The 23,273-nt window shown below is 40.0% G+C and overlaps 2 long non-coding RNA genes across 4 annotated transcripts in view; one reads left to right on the forward strand and one right to left on the reverse strand.

The window, feature by feature from the left end:
- Window positions 1–360: 360 nt before the first annotated feature.
- Window positions 361–19,633, forward strand: LOC133481035 (uncharacterized). Its single transcript, XR_009789435.1, has 3 exons — window positions 361–592; window positions 1,002–1,060; window positions 19,418–19,633. It is a non-coding gene; the product is annotated as an uncharacterized LOC133481035 (long non-coding RNA).
- LOC133481034 (uncharacterized) overlaps window positions 11,662–23,273 on the reverse strand; it is a 57,773-nt gene continuing 46,161 nt past the window's right edge. For 2 of the 3 annotated variants that reach the window (XR_009789434.1, XR_009789432.1), the window contains exons 3-6: window positions 18,590–18,627; window positions 16,397–16,481; window positions 12,746–12,794; window positions 11,662–12,670 (exon numbers count right to left, since the gene is read on the reverse strand). This is a non-coding gene — a long non-coding RNA (uncharacterized LOC133481034). The remainder of the gene's footprint in view (window positions 12,671–12,745; window positions 12,795–16,396; window positions 16,482–18,589; window positions 18,628–23,273) is intronic. The other variant, XR_009789433.1, reaches the window with a different exon arrangement.

Consider the following 23,273-nt stretch of genomic DNA (forward strand, 5'->3'; position numbering starts at 1 on the left):
GACATTGCAACATAATAAACAATTATTAAGACCTACAGTCTTATGTTGTCACTTATTGTATTTCCCTATAGTAAAACAGTAAGTTGCACATATAGCTATAGAAATAGAAAGCTATAAAATGTTGGGATCTCAGTGCTTTGGTCAAAGAAGCAAGTCTTTTCGAGTCAATGGGTTAAAGTCCAAGTAAAGTCACGAGTCCTTGCTGTTCAAGTCCAACTCGAGTTGCAAGTCTTTTAACATAATGTCAAGTCATCCAATTCATGACTCAATTCTGACTCAAGTCTAAGTCATGTGACTCCAGTCCACACCTCTGGAAATTTATGACAATTTTTCCAGACCAACATTTGTGAGGTTACACACTGATGTTGGACGAGAAGACCTAGCTCTCAGTCGCCGCTCGAATTCATTTCAAAGTGTTCTACAGGGTTGAGGTCGGGATTGTGCAGGCCAGGAAGGAAGAAAACAGGAAGAGGCCATCTCCAAACTGTTCCTACAAAGTGGGAAATGTCCAATATATTCGCCCCTGAGCTCATATTAAACCATATGGATTTAGAATAAGATACCACTTAAAATCATTTGGAAGTCAAGGCAGGTGAGCGAATACTTTTGGCAATATTGTGTATGTGGTCGAAAATTGATGGATGGTTTCACATCCCAATGCACAACATGAAGTTTGAATCTAACTTTTGATAATTTTCAGAATTTCCAGAAGGACTAATAAAGTATTTGCCTACCTAAAAATCAACCTATAGATGCCAATCTCACCAAGAGTCTCACTGTAAATAAGTACAACTCCTGAGATTGCAGTAGCTAATTGTTGCGCCACATTTTCTTGTAATAATATGCCCTTTATTTACCACGTGTTCTCAACAAAGCTCTAAATAGGAGTATTGTCATGAGTGGACATTAATTAAATAACTCAAAGAAGCCATTTTTTCATACAGTGCAGATTGTGTTCACAAAACTAAACAATGTTTTGTGTTATGCTCCTTGCCAACAAGATGGAAGAGAGGGCCTCCGCTTCAGGCCAAGCAGTGGATATCGGTGAACCTTCCCCCAGGTGTGTGAACATGTGTATGTGCATGTATGTTTCTGTGTGTGTGTCTGTGTGTGTGTGTGTGTGTGAGTGGTGAGGCAGGCTACTTGGCAGCCAGTTTGAGGAAAGATTATCTTGACAAATTGGATAAACATCTTGTGTGTGACAGGATGCTGATGGAGGGTCCGCCTGTCCACACATACAAACACACACACTGTCGCACACAGGTGGGGTGGTTGGTTTGTTTAGCCGCAGAGTGAGTGTGTCCTTGTTGCGTGTATGTGAGTGTGAACTCAGCCTAAAGGCAGGTAACAACAGGTCTCCCTCCTCAAACAGAACATGCAGGTTCTCAGGTGTGTCTGCTTTCTCTCTCTGTACTCTTTGCATGTTTGTTTGTGTGGAAAAGGGCATGCCACAGATCAGATTTAAAAGGTTGCATTTGTTTCTATATATATATATATATATATATATATATATATATATATATATGTCGGTATATATATACATATATATATATATACCGACTGGTTGGCACATCTGCCTCACAGTTCTGGGGACCGGGGTTCAAGTCCCAGCCCCGCCTGTGTGGAGTTTGCATGTTCTTCCCGTGCCTGGGTGGGTTTTCTCTGGCCACTCTTCCTCCCACATCCCAAAAACATGCGTGGTAGGTTGATTGAGGACTCTAAATTGCCCGTAGGTGTGGACGTGAGTGCGAATGGTTGTTTGTTTCTATGTGCCCTGCGATTGGCTGGCGACCAGTTCAGGGTGTACCCCTGCCCAAAGATAGCTGGGATAGGCTCCAGCAGCCCACGACCCTAGTGAGGATAAGCGCGAAAGAAAATAGATGGATGGATGGATATTGTAATTTATTAAATTAAATAGTATGGCGTTAAACAACAAAAACACAGAATTGAGAGTTTATAAAGAAAGATACCACCTCCCCTCTTTTTCTCTATGGATACCAATATTACAGTCCTGTTCACCATTATTGGCACCCATGAAGTTGAAGTACTGACTGTGGAATATCTCCTGAAGAAAATGAATCAAGTGAAACAACAGTTTTCCATAGAGAACTTGAGCAAATGATAAAAAATATTTTATGGGCAGATGAAACAAAAATAGAGCAGTGCAATGAAGCCTTTCAGGGAAAGAACACCCTGCCAACAGTCAAGCATGGTGGAGGATCCATCATGCTATGGGGCTGCTTTGCTATATCTGGTACTGGAGTCCTTGAGTGTATCACTGTAATCATGAAATAAGAACATTATCGAATAATTTTAGAGCAAAATGTCTTACCAAGTGTAATAAAACTTGTTTTGAGGTGTACATCATGGGTCCTCCAGTAAGACAAAGACCCAAAGGAGACATCCAAAAGCACACAGGGATGGTTGAAAAGGAGAAAATGAACTGTTTTAAAATGTCCAGCAATAAGTCCTGATCTCAATCCAATTGAAAATCTTTGGGGGGAGCTGAAATCTTCCACTGGTGAAAAGAACCCTGCATATTTTCAAGAGCTTCAACAAACTTCAAAGGAAGAGTAGAAGAAAATACCACCTGAGAAATGCAAAAAGCTTATAGATGGATACAAGAAACATTTAGAGGATGTCATCGCTGCCAAAGGGTGTGCAACCAAATATGAAGGAGGGGTGCCAATATTGCTACACATGCTTTTTTTCAGTTCTTTTTTATTTGAAATTACAATATGTTAAATTACTTTGTTCCTCCAATTAAGAGATCCTGAGGATATAAGTTCGGTACATTTCCACTTATTTCTGAAGATGTTATCCAGGTTATACAAAAAATGAAGGAGTGCCAATAATGGTGAGCAGGGATGTAAATGGGAACTAAAACAAAACAAAAAAACTGTAAAGCAAGAATACGTTGCATGTGCCAGAACTCCTTTACTCTGATTCATATACTAATACAGTACTCTGATATTGTGTTCATGGAATAAGAAGTAAATAGAATGATTGAAGTAAGGGCAGTGCCATGTCGGGCAAAATCATTTGTAGCTGCAGACCGGAAGTGGGGTCATATCCCAAGTAGCTCCTTGCCATTTAATACAGCTGGCCATTAAAATGCCAATCCTGTGTACACCACAGCTGAGGTGAAAAACATGTAGTGGCCATCAGAGGAAGTGTAAAAGTGTTGTACATTATTAGCTCATAACTCGTTAACTACATGTAAATCATTTACATTATGATCATGGTTCATTATGTATTATTTGTTCGTGTAATGAAATCGAATATGAAGCTTTTTATTGCTAAAAAAAAAAAAAAGAATGCCCATTGCCCAAATTAATCACACAGGTAAGAAACTTGTGCATTAATTTCTGGAAACACAATCAACAAACCAATTTACAAACAAGGTGAAGGGAAGCGAATGGATATAAAAAGTCTACACACCCAAATGTCAGTGGTTTATTGTGCACTGCAGATCAGCGAGCGGCACAATACTCAAAAGAACACAAATACCCATCTGATATCAAAACCCATTTGGGAGGAATTGATGACAGAGATGAAAGATATGATGAATGAAAATTAAAACTGGGCTCAAGGCAAAGGGCACTTTTCTCATCCGCGGGCAAAAGAGGCTGTTGCTAGAATACCACTCCTGGTCTATCTGTGCACGTGCCTAGTTTTCTTAGTAAATAAAGCAGGCAGGAGTTGGTGAACATACTGTACATCACATTCTCACAAATTCGCACCCTCGCGAGAGTGAAAAGACGTAAAAATGGCTGACCCAGTAAACAAGTAAATACAATGTTTTAAACATATTTTTGAATAGATACTTACTTACTTAAATACTTACTTATAAATATATGATATGCATATTTAAAATAGAAAGAAAGTTTTGACATCTTGTGTTTAGTTCTTGTGCTCAGTTCCTCTTTAAGTTCAGGAGCTCCCTATATCCTGTCAAACCAGTTAACTAAATACATCTTGTGTATGTGTTTTGTTTGTAATGTTTGATGAAAAACGACTGATGTTTTAAAAGTCTCTACGTAAGAGACACGTATGAGAGAGTGCCAGAGAGTACTGCAAACATTCCACAAGTGCAATGTTAACTCTTGAAATGGGCCTAGGAAATTAGAAAAAAAAACGTTTACAAAGAAAGAAACACTTGACCACTCAGTAGCAGAGTAGAATTGAGAGTAGAAAGGGAATTAAAGCTAACAACAAGCATATTTTCACAATGGGTCAAAGGGTTTGGGTAGATTATTTATAGCTATTGCACTAAATATGCTCTTGTTGTCTGCAAATTAGTTTAAAAGTTTCTGAAATTTCTTTTTATCATCAATTATATTTTCCATCCCTAAAATTGAGATGAAGAAACAGATAAATGTAGAGTTTAAAAGTATAGAATGCTGTACATCGTCAATGGAAAAATGCATTGTTTGTAAACGAGGTCAGGCGTAGGAAGAGACTTGTAGGGTGTGACGCTATTAGTCACTGGGTGATCAAGCTGGAAAAGCAAAAAAATGCAAGAATGAACTACTCTGTTGCAACAGTTTGGAAACTTGAAGTATACAGTAGAATGGAAGACTAAGGGCCTGCTGTTCACTCTGACAGATTGCCTCTACTAAGATTGCCATCTTTTACTAAGATCCCAAAAACCAGGCCCTAAATTCCATGTTTGCTCAGTCTAATAGATTTCAGGTACTGTTGGCAATAGATGTAAAAGTCACGGAGACCGCCATATTTAAAAGAGGGTTTTGCACTTTAGGTAGCTGTGATGGTTTACACAAAGGAAAATTTGGGAATGAATGAAATATGAAGTTTGAGGTGATGGAATTGGAAGTGTTAGTGGAAGAGATGACACTAACAGACATAAAAGCCATGTTAGGTTAAAAAAGATGTAAACACTCAAGGTAGTAGGCTGGATAAATGCTGTTGTGTTGACGATGTTAGATTGTCATCTCGTAAATTTGGAAGAGATTGCTGTGAAGCCATAAAATTTTGGAATGGCACTGATTTTGTGCCTATCTGCCAATAAAATGATTAAACATTAAAAGTTATGTTTAGTTTGATTTAACTCTTCTCCAGTGCTTTAATTGGATATATCTGCCCATCTTAATTAAAATTCCATTTGAAACTTCGGACAAAATAGCTCTTCTGGGAGAGACCAGCTCCAGTTGTTACAGTGTGCTGACAAGACCAAGGCTCACGGAAATGTACAGTTTAAGGAAGTTTTGTTATCAAAATAAAAGCAATAAAAAAAATCACATTTTATTAGTACAGCGATTTTCATACGTAAAAAATGCAACCCAAAGTCCTTCTTCATACTGACTCCAAGTCAGCTCTTAGAACTTCAGAAGCTCCAAAAGTCATCTCAAGTTTCATAAATTGCATTACGTGTGCTAAAGCAAGCTGTTTGCATATACTCCTCCCAGAATTCCCAAAATTAAACTATGCAGCAATTTTGCTTGTTTGAGAGAGGCAATCCTGAGGCCACCCCGTTTAAGAGCACAATCAGGTTTGCGCTCTTTTCAGGTCCTAAATCAGTATGGCCAATGCAAAAGTCTTCAAGAGAAAAAGTGGCTTCTTCTGAGGACCATAAAAAAAGTTTGCATTTTATCATGTTCCTGCTCGTATTTTTGTTTGAGTAGTTGTAACATATACCAATTAACCCATTATTTCTGTGGCATAGCTATGAAATACTATCAGTTATTTCTTTTCACATACAGAAGATGTCTATACTGATTTTGTATAGTGATTTTTTTAATAACCTCACTAGTTAAAAATTAGTGAGACAAATTCCTTGTGTGTTTTTGACATACTTGGTAAATAAAGATGATTCTAATTCTGATTCTGAGTAATAGGTATGCGAAAGAGTGTTACATGAAGTTGGTAATAGTCAGAGTACGGTTTGCAATAATCTAGCACATTCTTTTACTGTTTTGGCAAGCAATGGTGAATGGTGGCTAATTTTTTTGTCAATTATGTTACACAGTTATACAGATATACATTATATGATCAAGAGTTGAAGGTTCTCTGTTAGAGTTCATGGTGGTTGTCTGTGACCATTTCTTGTTGGAAATCAACTTGTATACAATTCATAGTCACTGCAACACATATCTGAATTCAACGCTGGGGAGGCCATGGGCTAGTGGTTAAAGATGCTGCCTGCCACCCAGGTATTCCCTGAGCAAGGGGCCGAAACTCTAAAACTGCGTACTGGGCGTGTGCATGTAAAATGTTGATTTAATTAAATCTGTTGAGTTGAGTTCTCCTTTGCTAATGCTAATATAAAATTTACTGAGAGGTCATGACCAAAATCCCCTGGGTTTCCCTTAATCTGCAAACTCCCTTTGTTCTTCATGCTCCAAATAAAATTAAACACACAGGCACACAAGAAATCACACATGCACATCATCCTTTTTCACTCAATATAATTGTGGACTAAATCACATTTAAGGTGATTCAGACTTTTTCATGAAGATATAGAAAAATGACCTACACACGTTTACACATTTTTTAACATAGGTTAGAAGCATATACAGTAATTATCCAAAATATTCTTCCATCTGGAAGAAGCCGGCGGACTCGGTGGCAAAGCCCGCCGCTGGGAGGTCCGTTGCCGCCACGGGCTAAGGGGCGAGATCCGCTGCCACCCCGGCGGCAATGTCCACCGCTGGCTGACTCGGTCCCGCAAAGGAACGGAGGTCAGAGCCTAAGCGGTCGTGTGCGTCTTCCTCGGCTGGGACAAACGCTGACGTGAGGCTGGCCGGCGGAAATGGTCTGATGGTCCAATCCAGTCAGTTGCGGGGGGTAAAATCACGATAGATGTGATTTATTGTTCTCATATTTGTATTGGAACTGTGTAAGGCTTCAGGCTCTTGACCCTATTGCATTTTCCAGGTGAGAAATCACATCTATAGTCATCTGCAAGCTTCTGTTGCACAATTTAGGTATGTCATCTCAATAAAATAGAATAAATGTATTCTAATTTACCGGCACGGTGATCAACTGGTTTGCGTATCTGCCTCACAGTTCTGAGGACAGGGGTTCAAATCCCAGCCTTGCCAGTGTGGAGTTTGCACGTTCTCCCTTTGTCTGTGTGGGTTTTCTCCGGGTACTCTGGTTTCCTCCCACACCCCAAAAACATGCATGGTAGTTTAATTGAAGACTCTAAATTGTCCGTAGGTGTGAATGTGAGTGCGAATGGTTGTTTGTTTATATGTACCCTGCAATTGGATGGCAACCGGTTCAGGGTGTACCCCGTCTCCTGCCCGCAGTTAGCTGGGATAGGCTCTAGCATACCCGCCACCCTAGTGAGGATAAGCGGTGTAGAAAATGGATGAATGGATGGATATTGTAATTTATTGAAATGTACGTGTATATAATAAAACGCTCTACCTCAAAGACTGTGCAAGCAGTTTGGCATTGCAAATATGAATCAGTTCTCATTTACCTCACCTTGATAAAGGGTTAGTTTTTTTTTTTTTTTAATTTCAAAAATATTTGAAATTTACATTAAGATTTAAAATAAGACAGTTGAAAGCTTGAAATATCAGCATTTTGTTTTAGATCCAGGAGGTGTCGGTAATCAGCAATCAGCCTCATTTGCTTAAGCTACCCTGAACTAATAGGTGCGATGGAAAAACAAACCACATGGGCGACAGGAACCTTTTGCAAGCAGGAACCCAAAGTTCCTGGGCTGGTTGGTGGAAAAGTCCTGTATGGGTGGTCATGTTGACTTCCTTGTGCCATTTGATTGGTGACCTGGAGTCAAACATCCCTCGTGGTTACGTTGGATTGGCGCAAAAGACAAAGTCTAAAAATAGATCTCCCACACAATAATTAATAAATGAAGTAGCAAGTGGCATGTACTTTAGATCATTATAACAGAGTAAAAATACAGTCTATTCTTAACATAAATACTCAAGTAAAAGTAAAACGTATGATGCATTAAAACTAATCTGACAAGTAGCCTACAATTTATCCACAATGTTACTTACAGTAAATGTAATGTGTTTTTATTTTCACAGCTGTTTGTGCTTGCTTGCTCCACTTGTTCTTTAGCAAAGCGTGTGAGACTAATGAATGCAACCACACACCAGAAAGACCAGTGATATCGATGTGTTGTGTCTTCAAGGTTTTAATGACAGAATTGGTGTTATGTGCAGTCAGTCCAGTCACATAAACACAAAATTCAAACATGAGAAGGAAAACAATTACAAAATCCAACAAAGCTGGCTATGACCATGGCCATTATCATGCTACAGTACAATAAATTTAAATTGTATATACTTCTGTAGCCTTCACTTTTTGTTTTGTTTTTTCAGTGATTATTACAAAGCTCAATGCAGCAAAAATTTTAAATGTCCCGATGAGTTTTTAAAGCTTGAATTATAGCCTATTTAATAAAACAAAGGTTACTCACAATTGAATGAAAATACTTTGAACAATAACAAAACAAGGTTAGACTACGTTAATATAATTTAGCTCAATGCAAGCAGTGATTCAATGTCATCTTCCAGGAAGCCACCAAAAAAAAAAAAAAAAAAAAGAAACGAATTAGAAGGAGTCCCCCTCTGGTTATATGTAATGAAGGCAAATGCACAGAGAGCCAGAGAGATGTGAGGCAACGCTGCCTTCTCACTGACCTCAAAAGTGAACTGTAAAATTATTTCTTAGTTGTTCCTGTGAGGTGAGATGGAGCCAGTATTCCACAGACCTTGAGGGCATTTAACATTGTCAAAGGTGTAGGTTTTCAATTACACTGTCTGGGAGTGTGTATGTGTGTGTGCGTGTGTGTGTGTGCACGTGTATGTGTGTGTGCCTCTGAAGCCACATTCACTTCCCTCATCTAGTTGGCACATACAGTAGGCTACATGTATGCAATGACACACTTTTGATGACACCTTATATAATACTATGCAATACTACACAGGAATTTGGTCACATTGAGCAAGCATTTGAGTAAAGGTCATCTAAATGTTTCTATGAAAAACAATGACGCATTCATAGTAGGACGTCTGAGGAATAAATAATAACAGAGCAAACATGTCTTTTTTGAATTGTACAAACAACTTTTTAAAACACATCTAGATAAAAAAAAAAAACGGCGGAACAGCGGCCGACTGGTTAGCACATCTGCCTCACAGTTCTGAGGACCCGAATTGAAATCCACCCTCACCTGTGTGGAGTTTGCATGTTCTCCCCGTGCCTGCGTGGGGTTTCTTCGGGTACTTCGGTTTCCTCCCACATCCCAAAAACATGCATGATAGGTTAATTGAAGACTAAAATTTGCTTGTAACTCTGAATTTAAGTACGAATGGTTGTTTGTTTCTTTGTGCCCTGTGATTTGCTGGTGACCAGAGTCAGCTGGGATAGGTTCCAGGACGCCCGCGACCCTAGTGAGGATAAGCGGCATGGAAAATGGGTGGAAGGATGAAGATGAAAAAGTTACTGAAGAATTAGCGAATCGACAAATAAAAATAAAAGAGGAAGGAACTTGAGGTTATGGTCTTGGCTCACGTCTTCCGTTCCTAAAAGCCTTGGGTTACATCAAATTGTTCAAAGCATCCAAGTACAGTATGACAATGTTAAGACCTTAGAAACAACAAAACTTGGTCATTGATTTGTAAATTTATATGCAATGAATAGAAAATATGTCTTATTGCTCTTCACTTGACTGCTTTTACTGATTAATCTGCTGTCCAACACTATCAGCTCATCTCCACCCAGTAAACAGAGATATCAGTGGTTGATTAGCTTGATCTGTGTCAATATGGGCAAGACCAAATCAATAAGGTTAAACACACTAATGCAGTTCTCGAGAGCATGAAAGCGTATGTGAGTGTGTGTGTAAGTGTGTATCAGCATGTGTGATTGTGAGATAGAGGGCATTGGGGTATTGTGTGTGTGTGTGTGTAGGTGTGTGTGTGTGTGTGTAGATATTCAGTGTAGAAACCAGTGGTGTAACAGACAGTAACAGAATCAGTTTCATCACCTGAGGCATCGAGGATGAGCAGGAAGACATGAAGACGGAGAGACGGGAAGGGGAGTAACATAAAGAGCATAAAATGATTAGGCACGCACAAACACACACACACACACACACACAAATACACGCTGTCAGCCTCCATCAGTTGCCTGCAGAGCTTTGCGTCATGACCACAGTCATGTGATCATTTACACTCATTTCAACAGATAACCAGAGGCTACTGTTCTCGAACTTCTCACTTTGCGTGTGTGTGTGTGTGTGTGTTGTAAATAGAAAGATAAACATGAAACTAGCTGGTTAGGTTTGCAGAGATTTTGTTGGTCTCTGCTACCCTGCCCCCGGAAGAGCTGGATGAAGTGGCTGGGGAGAGGGAAGTCTGGGCGTCCCTGCTAAAGCTACTGGCCCCCGCGACCCGACCTCGGATAAGCGGTGGAAAATGAATGGATGGATGGATGCTACATTTCATCTGAGACTGAACCTTCACTGAATCGTTTTCCCTATCACTTATTTAAATCATACAATTTGACTTATTTAATGAAAGAAATACATTTATAAGACCTATATTATTTTGTAATAAACTTATACTCATGGTTAAAGGCACATATTTTACTTTAAGTCTGCTGTAGTTTCAATAATAATAATGAAAAAATTCCTGATTCAGTATAATTTATCTGCATTCATCCATCAGTAAAGTGGAGCCCCTCATGTTCACTGTTCAGCAGTTGCAGGTTTCGGGGGGCAACCTATCCTCCGTTATTCGTTCCGTTATAAATTTCACCAATCAAGATTTTCTGTAATGTGGCAAAATATGTCTGGAAATTATTAATTTTTATTTTCATGGCAAAATACTGTCTACATTATGTACGACATTTACTGTTATGTAGTGTCTCTTTAATTGAGAAAATGAACGGTTACCGTAACCACACAAAAAAAACATGAAACTAGGTGTCTGCTCAAAATCAAACTTCAACGGCGCAAGGGCAGAAAACAGTTGTGTGAACTGGAGTACATTTTCAAAACTTTGCGCGTGGGTTGCACTCGCGTATAAAGGCAATCTATGCTCAGGACAGCCGCAGTGACGTCAGCGCGGTCGCCGTCCGTGCAATTATAAAGAAGCCTTAAGAGTCCCATTTCTACAAAACTCTACAACTGTTTACATTTTCTCCTCATTGATCACTCCTACAAAATTGAAAGTCACATTCTTCATCACTAGTAATCTCATTTTAGAACAGGCCCGCGGGCTACTCATAGGATTCTCGGTGGCTACCTGGTGCAGACGGAGGTTCCGCCAGCGCGCACTGGCCATTTTAGATTTGTGATTGAAAGCGGGAGAGAAGGATTGAAGGATTGGGGGTGCCTATGTCCGCTGCGGCTGCTTTGGATAGTTTTGCCAAACTCTGACCAAACACGGCATCAAAACCAGGTGAGTCCGTAAAAACAACTCAGTCGAACATGGCTAACCCTATCTATCTACGACTGGCAGTGCCTGTTGTCACTGCATGGATCCAGTAGTTTTGGGTCAGTAAAAATTGAAGTGCTATCCATTTTACGTAACCTCGGCCTACGAAGCGGCGGCGTTTCACGCCAGGAGTGTTGGTGCCACTGATGTAACTCATGTGCTTTGTCAAATGTTCACTGTTTTACACTGGACTGCACCACCATAGTAATTCTTCATCATCAGCATCAGAATTATTGACATGTACGTACAAGTTCCGTACATTGTATCTGCATGCTTAGCAACAGGCTATAGCTATACTTTTTAAGGGTCTGGGTCAATCCTCATCTTTTGCAAATACTGAGCGTCCACAATACATATGTCTTTATTTCATCAACAACACTTACATTTTTCATGATTTGTAACAAAAGAAACAAAATTAACAGCACGCGTAGATTATATTTCCTGTTCACATTCCAAGTTTTAAACTTCACTTAATATTAAAAACTGCTTAATATTCTGCTTTCTTATGACCTGTGGTCAATAAATTCGTCAACCTTTATTACTTTTCTGTTCCAAAATCTAGCTTGCACTTCTATGCTGTGGAAATTGGAACCTGTCCACAAAAGTGAGACTGTATGGATGTACAGTATTGGCAGTAAATTGTAATTCCCTTATGATTGACTGGTGACCAGTCTAGGGTGTACTCTGCCTCTCACCTGGGGTCAGCTGAGATCCTGAACAGGCTAAGCGGTAGAAAATGATTTTCCTGTCAAGTGGAACTAAAAGATAAAATGTGATTGATTTGCTTGTTCTTCAAAAGTCAGCACCACCAACAAATGTCGTGAACAAATACGGAAAGAAATTGTCAGGTCGTGAAATTAAATGTCGAGTCTTCTTTTATTTGCAGGGCACTATTTCGGAACATTCTCAAAGCATTCAAACAACACACAGATATTTCATTGAAAGCATGTGAGAGTAAATTGTGTTTGTATTTTAAGATACTGTATGTCACTCTCTGACCCAGAAAGCAAGAAAAATATCCATGCAAAGTCCTGTATTATCAAAGCAGTTCAAGTTGTTTCAGCTCAGATCAGTTAGGCTTGATTCACTACGCTCCTCCAGCAGAATTTGGCTTACGACACAGACATGCTTTACTGTAGTACGAATGTGTCTCTGTGTGATGTCAGCATCGTAGTCCACTCTAGTGGTGGCTCACTGGTCTGATGTAACACCTTTGCCAGCTCCTACACCAACGAGAGAAAGTAATGTCAGTACGATGGTGAGACAGAGTAATAAATGCAGTAGTGAATGTACTGTACCTGAAAGTCTCCTCTCACTCAATGCAATCATCCATGAAAGGCTCATCTACTTTTGAGGAATGGAAAAAAAGTTATTTTGATGCTAGTCTTGATTCCCCCCCCCTCAAATAATAAGCAGTTTTGTTAATATTTGAGTTATCAATTATTGCATACAGTAAATGAGTGTACACTGTTTCATTATTCCATCCATCCATCCATCCATCCATCTTCTGTACCGCTTTATCCTCACAAGGGTCACGGGCGTGCTGGAGCCTATCCCAGCCATCTTCGGGCGAGATGCAGGGTACACCCTGAACCTGTCGCCAGCCAATTGCAGGGCACACATAAACAAACAACCATTCACACTCACATTCACACCTAAGGGCAATTTAGAATCATCAATCAACCTACCATGCATGTTTTTTTTTGGATGTGGGAGGAAACCAGAGTGCCCGGAGAAAACCCACGCAGGCACGGAGAGAACATGCAAACTCCACACAGGTGGCGCCGGGATTTGAACCCCGGTCATCAGAACTGTGAGGCAGAGTTGCTAACCAGTAGCCCACTGTGCCGCCCTGTGTAATTCCGTCCGTCCGTTTTCTGAGCCGCTTCTCCTCACTAGGGTCGCGGGCGTGCTGGAGCCTATCCCAGCTGTCATCGGGCAGGAGGCGGGGTACACCCTGAACTGGTTGCCAGCCAATCGCAGGGCACATACGAACAAACAACCATTCGCACTCACAGTCATGCCTACGGGCAATTTAGAGTCTCCAATTAATGCATGTTTTTGGGATGTGGGAGGAAACCGGAATACCCGGAGAAAACCCACGCAGGCACGGGGAGAACATGCAAACTCCACACAGGCGGGGCCAGGGATTGAACCAAGGTCCTCAGAACTGTGAGGCTGACGCTCTAACCAGTCGACCACCGTGCCGCCCCCTGTGTAATTGAACATTGTAAAATGTATGATATACAAAGATACACGCATACACACATACCAAATTCAATATTTTCTCTCTTCCTGGGGATGCTGTATGTATTGCAGAACCTCTTCGTACTGGAAAATCACCTTTTCCATGTCATTGTGCACCGCGGTCCCGACAGAACACGCATGAACAGCCACCGCTCAAAACATTACTAGATCAGATTTTTTTTTTCAACTCTTGTTGGGTGCAGATTGGATGCTGTTGTGACTGTCTCAGCCAGAAAATGTGACTTTTTATGTCACACTGAAGAAGAGAACTAATGTATGTGATGTGTGTTGCTGAAGTGCTTCAGCGAATCATTAGCCACTAAAAGTAGAACTCCTGTCTTGGTGCTAGCCAATCAGAGGCAGAGTAGGGAGGGTTATCGTTCCATAAATACATGGAAGACTTTTTTCGACTCGATAAATAGTCATTGTTGTGGTAACACCCGGAGTGGTGCTCACGAAAGCAGCGAGTCGCTGGCGGAACGGTGTTGGCTCCGTAGATGCACATAAGTGGGACACTTTAGGGAAAATCAACTAACTATTCATGGCTTAAAGTATTCCGCCGTAGTGCCGGAAATCCGGCGTATTATTATTATTATTTTTTTCCTGACAAGACTCGACCTCTGAATGTGTGTGTGTGTGCCTGTGTGTGTGTGTGTGTGTTTGTGTGTAAAAAAAAATACAAAAAAAGAAGCTCACGTGACATGCAAGCGAGCGCGGCAGATAGAGTTGTATGTGCGCTGTAAAAACCATAATGTTTGTAATTGTATAGTTATCTTACACTTCCCTCTTACCGCTACGAAGGGGGAGTTAGTTCACTTGAGTTTTTCCTCCAAGGAGAGAGGTGGCACAACTCACTGTGGGCTGGGTGGACAGGCTCACCGGCTTTCGCATGCGGGGAGCAGAGCAGCCACGAGCCTCGCAATCGCTCGGTAAAGAGAAGCCTTTAGGCTGAGGGAGTCTGTCTATGCCTTGGAACCCCGCAGTGGCCAGCCAGGTCGCTGCTCGGCGCCAAAATGAAGCATACACCCGCGAGGAACGTTTGAAGTGTCGTGCAGCTCGCGGGCTAGCGACCTGGCTAGCTGCCTTCTTAATCAAAGCACAAGCAAGTGCGGTGGAGTTAAATTCCAGTCCACCCCTGCAATAACTGAAATTCGTTAAGCACTTTATTTGAGCACATATAACTTTCTTTTTTATATTTTATTTGCTCTTATTGTGAAATGCAGCCCTACTTTTATTTAGTACATAAGAAAACATTACAACGTTATGCTCATATATTTAATTACCAGGGCAGCATTTGTAAGATGTGTACAATTAAAAAATATCATAATCGTTTATCGTGAAAGTTTTGGGAAAATATATCATTCCAAACAAAATTTGCTATCATGGCAGGTATAAACGCATAATGTATTGAGAGAGAGCAAGAGCAATGGATAACACAAAAAATATTGTACAACCAGTATAAGACAGTAACAACTGGAATAAAAATCTGTAATATAGCGGGACCGTGAAGCAAGAACCCTGATATAGCGGAGGATTACTGTATCTGTACAGTATTCTGTGACGATAAATTTCAGGGACTCATTGTTCCAGGGCTGGGACTCATTGTTGCCAAACATGTGCATCCCGGGACTCACATAGTCTCAAGTGTCAATGATCATGATGTATAATCGTAATAGTGAATAATAGTCATCATCAACATAAACATCATCATCTTTAAAATAATTCATCTTGTCGTATTTAATTTATATGTGAAGTGAACTCAGGTTGCTTGAACAATTTGATAACCCAACTATCATTTTAGAAATACACCATGTCGCAAAGTCAGAAACCAAAACTGAAACTCCTCATTTCTGTGTGGGAGAGAGACAAAAAAATAAATAATAAAAATAATAATAATATTTTTAAAAATGTGTCCCCCTTATACAACAGCTGAAGCCAAGCTGTAATCTGTTCCTAACTCCAGTCTGGTGTTGTATTGATCCATGATCATTTCAAAAGGGACTAATAATGGGCTTGGTAAGTAAAATATATTTAAATGTTCTGTTAAACAGTCGTTTGGGTTGATCAGGTAAATCACTGCTTAAAGAAGACATGGACCAGCAGAGTTGTGTCTGCTATTTAAATGCAATGTTAGACATGTGCTGTTAATTCAAAGTGTCGAAAATTTGCAAGTTAATATTTTGAGCATCTCCTCAAACAGTTTAGTCTTTCACAGCATCCCTCGAGTGTGTATAGGATTTTAAAGGCCTGCAATTATTTTTTTATATGAATGATTGTCTATTTTCTTATTTTAGTATGGATATTCCTGATGGGTTCCCTTCATGATTAAACAAATACAATTACTGTGTGATTTATTTTAGAGGACCATTAGCGTGTGTGTGTGTGTGTGTGTGTGTGTGTGTGTGTGTGTGTATCAGCTTGAGTGTATTTAAATAGCATTAAGTAATTGGAAAAACAGGACCGGAGACAGAAAAGAGCAGTCTTTGTGGAATTACTCTACCATTCCCGATGTACTCTCACTCATTCTCCCATTACTCCCTCTAAAATTTGTATATTATAAAACTATAATCAGCTGTGAGTTAAGACGATTTTGTGTTAATAATTACAGAAAAGCCTTTGAAATTCTTTAGTTTTTCATGTCTATATGAGTCGTAAAAAGAGGGAAGGGAAATGGAAAGAATTACTGACAGATGAGTCCATACCTTCTTTACTAATGAAGTGTAGGTGGCTCTCTGGATAGAGAGCAACTCTTTGAGGAAAGATGATTACAGCAGCGCTTGCTTCTCTCTGAAATTACATTTGTATTAAGTAGTCATTACTATATAATATTCTTGGTGGAACTATGTAGACGTGAAGTTTTGTGTAGATGTGTAATTTATATCTGAGAAGTTATTAGTATTTTCTTTTTAAATATCAGCATTGACAAAACTAATTCAACAGTGATTTATGCATTTATGAAGGAATCTTGAAGAAAAGCAATATTGTGGGCAACCACAGTGGATCCCATTGGACATCTGAAATGTATCGTTCATACCAATACATTCATTTACTGTATCATTTACTCCTTGATGAAAAAAATAATGGCTGTGATTTATTAAAACTGTAGAATATATCCCACATACCACACGCATGCAGATAAGGTTTGGATAAGTGAATGTGAATTTTATTTATTTATTTATGCTGCATAGGCTCAATCCTCTAATATCAGATGAATTCTTCTTAAAATGACTTTTCAGTATATTGAGCGTGCCTGGACAGGTGGATGGGACCCTGGACATGCCTGTGACCACTGACAAGACATTGACAACACTGACCCAGTCAATTGGTTTCCTCCATCTGCAAACACATCGCACTATGCCTTAATGAGGACAAAAACTAAACTCTTCTCGGTGTCTGTCACTTCTCTTACGTCATCGAAGCCCTCCTCTCCTCCTTTGGTTCCCTGTCCAGCTCAACGAGACCTTCTCTATCTCTCCCACTCTCTCACCCCCTGTCTCTTAACCTCTCTCGCTCCCTCCCTCAGGGCAGAAGTAAACCACGCCTTGAGGCCCTGCTCCCATTGTGAGCCCTCTGCTACTTCTGTTTGGGACCTTTGTGTGCCGCTAATCAGCCGTGGGGCCATGCTCAGCCCCAAATTCGTGTGTGTGTGTGTGTGTGCGCGCGCGTGTGTGTGAGTGTCCCTTGGCCTCATTACGTAGCCACACTGGGAGGCCAGCATGGGAAGTTTCTGCTGCACTACACACCTCGCTCCATCCCTCCATCACTGTTTGCTCTGCCGTAGCTGTCCATCATCCCCTCTTGTATTGCACACAACACTTCCCTGTTACTTTTTTTATACAGTAGAAGAACGTAACTCCTATACAGAGTAATTGATATCAGTTTTGTTTTTGCTGTTTAGTAATGATGTTTGCTGGTTTGGATCACTGAAATGTCAAGTCAGGACAGTTCTACCAAACAGCATCATTTTTCTTTTCATTTTTTTTTTTTCTTGTGGCGGGGACAGGAATTACACATTTAATCCCAACTGAATATTGTACCAGTACACAGCAATATTGCCAGTTGAGGATACTAAGGTAAACAATCAGAGAGGTAAAAGCATTTTAAAAGTAAGAAGCGCTATCTGGGTCCAAATGATATCAATGAATGACGTTTGGGCACGCTTGCTAAAGTTTTGACGGCTAGTGTGAATGCAACCTGTGTTTTGACGTGACTGTATCCAATATCCATAATTGGTAATGGATGTGAAGTGTAGGCAAATAGTACTAATTGTGTCCACTAAGTGAGAATCCAACCATCAATAATTCTGACAGCACAGACAGATGATCTCTTTGATCATATAGGTACATTTAGAGTGACTAATCAATATGAGCTGGACTGAGTAAACCTTCCATTGCCTTTTATTGCTCCTATTCTCCCACTGGGTCTCTTTTCACCCGTCTGTTCCATTCCACTCCTCTTCCATTTTACCTCCCTCTCATCTGTTGGTTCTTACTCTACATTTGCTGACTCCCGTTCACCTTGCCCCCTCCCACATCTATCATATAGCACCTGCCCGCGAGGGTCTGTATGTCTGTGCGTTTGTGTGTCTGTTTGTGTCTGACTGTATTTTAGCAACTTGTACAACTTGACTTGAGAACTCTTCTCTGGTCAACTCAGCTACACTGGGAGCCCAGGTTTCAGTGTGGCACTGCGAAGAATATTTTCTATATTTTTCTATCTCTGAGACGTTTATCTATTTATTCATTGTGGACCAAGTGGTCCTGTTGACAACGGGTGAGTTGGCCGGGGTACACCCTGGAATGGTTGCCGCGCAAGTGCAGGGTACATAACATTTAAACAAGCAGTCACATTCAAATTCACACCTGAGGGAAATTTTGATTCCTCAGTTAACCTACCCTGGAAGTTTTTGGGATGTGGGATGAAGCCGAAGAACCTGAAAAAACACATGCAAGCACAGGGTGAACATGCAAACTCTACAAAGTGGTCTGAACTGAGATTGGAGCACATATGAAAGATGAACAACTCAAATACATATACAGCCACAATTCCAATGATGTCGGGACATTGTGTTAAACATAAATAAAAACAGAATACAATGATTTACAAATCATGTTCAACGTACAATTGCAAGGAATTTAGGGATTTCATCGTCTACGGTCCATAATATCATCAAAAGGTTCAGAGAATCTGGAGAAATCACTGCATGTAAGCGGCAAGGCCGAAAACCAATCTGTTTCAATTTGGGTTACTTTTACAGGTGTTTGCTACGTTATCAATACAGCCTCGGCGCTTGTTGCAAAGTTGCGAAAAGTTAAGTCTTCTATAATTGTATTAAGTCTGCCATAATTGCTTCTAAAGAGGGACCTAACTCCAAGAATACATTGTATGTGCCAGCACTAGTCAAAACATTGCACTCTGATTTTGAGTTTGTGGAATAAGAATGAAACGGAAGAATTCATCGTAACGTAATGCCATGTTCGTGGAAATCGTCAACCGCTTCAGTCCGGAAGTGACATTACAGCCGTCGTTGCGCCTTGCCTGCTGCTATTGAATTGTGTTTGCTGACAGATGTTGAGAGCAAAGGATATAATCATTCAGTCCTGTCTAGACCATGGTTGAGATGAAAAACATACGGCGGCATGGGAGGAAATGCAGCGAGGAGTAAAAGCGTTATACATCAATTTCTCGATGCCTGTGAACATTCTCATTCATTTCATTCTCAGGGTATTGAATCGAACGCAACTGGACTGTTCTGGTTGTGTTACAAGACGTTTCGCCTCCCATCCCAGCAGGCTTCACTTTTTTGATGTAAAAAGATGCGCAAAAAGAAATCCAGATCAGCTCACAACTGTAAGTACATGTACAGGATGACGTTCATCGTCATGATTTATTCTGTAGCTTGTTTTTTTTTTTTTTTACATGTAATGAAATAGAATACATACCTGAATGTTTACTAACAGTATGGTTTTCGTAATAAATAATGTGGGCAGAAATTGGTGAACGTCAAATTCTTGTGAATTCTTACTCTCGAGAAAGTGAAAATTCCTAAATATGGCGGCCCAATAAGCATTTAAACATATTTTGAGGAATACATTGTAGATTTTAAATATACCAGAAAGTTTTGACAACTTGGGTTTAGTTCCCCTTTAAATATGACTGGAAAGAGCAAGGATCTCTATTGGAAGGCAAATTCTTTTTTTCTTCAAAAAACAAATGCTCATTCAACCTTCAATTTCAAAAACACAGCATGCGCGTGTGGTTTTGTGTGTGTGTGCGCACTTGTGTGCACGCTTGTGTGCACGTGTGTTTTTGTGTATGAGAGAGAGAGAGAAAGGTGAAGAAATAGGAAAGGAAATGATAATTACTGGTGACTCAGGGTTGTGTGACTATAATCCCCTGAAAATCTACACTCGTACAGGTGCTCACTAAATCCAATTACCAGCGAAGAGGCGAAGAGAGGAGGAGGAAAGAAAAAAAGAGAAAACCTTTTATATGGCTTTCATCATGGAAGTATAATATAAAATTTATAAACATACTGTTTGCACAGAATCTTGAAATCTTGCATTACATTCTATTTTCTACCTATTTATGTACATATGCCAGGACAACTCATGATCATATTGCTGGTGTCGGGCAGAATACTCACATTTCCAAAACCCTTACTTGTCAGGAAAACGAAACAAAACAAAACAAAAAGAAAAAACTGAATATTTGTTGAGTCATTAACATTGCATTGTCATAGAGGGAAAACCATTTTTAAAATTTGAATTGGTCAATCATTTATAAAAATAACAGACCCACGTGAGGACGGACCAATAGTATTGATTTGTGAAAAAATATTAAATTGACCAAATTTGGACAAAATATGTTTCTGCCACAGAATGATGTTATCTTAATAGATTATATCTCAACGCTCGAAGGTTGGACTTCCATATAAAATCTCAGCCAGCCCAGCTATTTCTGGTTTTCCAAATGCGTTCTGCTGCACTCCTGAAGGAAGATAAAAAAAAAAAAAAAGCTCAAGTTTCAGTGAAAAAGAGACACTATTGATAAGCATTGCTAAGTGTCTGTGTCAGGCTTCTGGTACAATACTATCTAGTACAATCGCGTCCTCGTGAGCATAAGCTGTACAGAAAATGGATGAATGTATGGACATGCAAGGACACGCGAGCTTTGGACCGGGTATTTGGAAGAGAAGACCAAGACAGCATCCCAAGAAAGAGACAGAGGACAGCACAGACACGTCTGGCCAAAACGATGTCTTCATGGACCATGACTACAGCACAGGTCTTGTTTTTTATTGACCTGCCGCAAGACCAAAACTTCTTGAGAGGAAATTCACCATCTGAGAGAGTAAGTAAAGAAAGTGAGCATGAAGCAAAGCTTTGACATCCATATTTTTGCATGATCAGATGAAAACATGAGGTTCTTTACCAGGCATGACAAGTTCAATTAGCATGAGTAACATTCATAAATCTAATGCTTACTTAAAAGTTGCTTTATTTGAAATCTGGATTCAAACAGCATAGAGTTGAGTTTCTATGCTTGTTAGAATTACTGCATACATGTAGCATCTATTCATAGTTCTGAAAATAATTCGGCACATACTGCTTGAAGCCTTTGTCCTTCCTGGCAGCTGACGTGGATTCATTTGCTTCAATGATATGACTCAAGTCTTTCAGTTTTCAGTCTTTCAAATTTGTGATAAGTCTTGGAGTGATCTTGTGAAGAATACATTCATTTTGCTTAGAGGTAGATAGACTGGAAGAAATCGAGCTGGCTCAGTCGGTACAATGGAAGTGCATGGCATATATCAATAGCACAAAATGTCAGTACTTTTTTTCAAATGTAGATCCAGATGTATGGCGTGTACAGAACAGCTCGTATGTGTCCCTGTAGCAATGTGCAGACCTCATCCTCTCATCCAATTTACGGTGAGCAGACCACACAGCTCTGGAGAGGCTTTTATGGCTCATTCAAATCAGCACCACAGTTTGTCTGGCTTGTAACTGAAGGCAATCACCCCAGGGCAATGTTGGATGGTAAGGCTCAACAAAAGCTACAGTAGCTCATTGTCATGAATAAAGCTTTCAGGATTTTCAGCATTCTAAACTGAATTCATTTTAACTGAAGATGAAATCTTTTTGGAGATATCAAGCTTGCACTGTATATTTCTAATCATTTTAGGTGAGAACAAATGCATTTTGTTTTCATTCGGCTGTAAAGTGTGAAGAATCTTCCACAATGAGACAGATAGCGCAATATAGCTTTTTGGCTGTCTACCTTTCCTTTAATTAGTTTGTGAAATTCTGACCGCCATATGACTCATGATGTGACAGTGCTGGTCCTTGTAGCTGACAACTAGATTAGACACAAAGATTTGCAATGCCGCTATAAAAGTGACCCCATCGTGTTGTTTTAATTGTTTACACCTAACGATACAAGCTCAGTGTTGCATCACAGTGACTTTTGAAATATCTTTTAGTTTCATTGTTCCACCTTCGAGACACATATAAAGATTAGCAAGGTGTTAAAATGCAGTATCCATGAGTGTGACATATCATCCATCCATCCATTTTCTGTATTGTTTATCCTCACTAGGGTCGCGGGCGTGCTAGAGCCTGTCCCAGCTGACTCTGGGCGAGAGGCGGGGCACACCCTGAACTGGTCGCCAGCCAATCGCAGAGTACATATAAACAAACAACCACTCGCAGTCACATTCATACCTACGTTCAATTTAGAGTGCTCAATTGCATGTTTTTGGGACGTGGGAGACTACCGGAGTACCCGGAGAAAACCCACGCAGGCACGGGGAGAACACGCAAACTCCACAAAGGCGAACCTGGATTTGAACCCGGGTCCTCAGAACTGTGAGGCAGATGTGCTCACCAGTCGTCCACCGCCTGTGAAATGTCAATAAGACCTAATTCAAAGCTTTTGTAAAATCCTAAAATGATGTGTTCTTTCTCTATTCAAATGCAGCATCTGTGAGAAAGGAGACTTAATCGTATATTGCGCTATATTGCTTCTTATATCTTATATTATTTTGTTGTTTTTCTAATTCTGTGTTACCACATATCATCAGCATCAACATTTTTTTGTACATGAATAGAAAGCAGTGATATTTATCTTCACATGAAAGTATTCATTCTAAATTCTATACTCTCAATTACTGTAACTGTATTTGGCAGTTTGATGTCAATGTCTATGTAAATGCAAAGCTATCTAATATTTGTTTTGGGGGTGGTGCGTCGCTTTGAATTTCCAGGGTTAAATGAACAATGACCCATATCTGATCCAAAATCAAAGCAAACCTCAAAGTCTAACTATATCAAATAAAGTCTGCACAATCATCTCATTCTTTTCTCTCATGTAAATCATCAGATGCCTTCTGAGATTATCGTGGTGTCCTGAATGCGGTCTTCAGTAATCCACAGTGACCCTGTACTCCACAGGTCTTTTACATTGTGCATGCTGTATTGATATTTAAGCTTAAAGACCTTAGTAGTTATTCCACCTGTTTTAGTGCATCTCTTGTGTGTTGTGAGGGATGGATCATTTCCTTGCATAAAATACTTG

This window comes from Phyllopteryx taeniolatus, chromosome 7 (genome assembly GCF_024500385.1).
Source record: "Phyllopteryx taeniolatus isolate TA_2022b chromosome 7, UOR_Ptae_1.2, whole genome shotgun sequence".
NCBI lineage: Eukaryota > Metazoa > Chordata > Actinopteri > Syngnathiformes > Syngnathidae > Phyllopteryx > Phyllopteryx taeniolatus.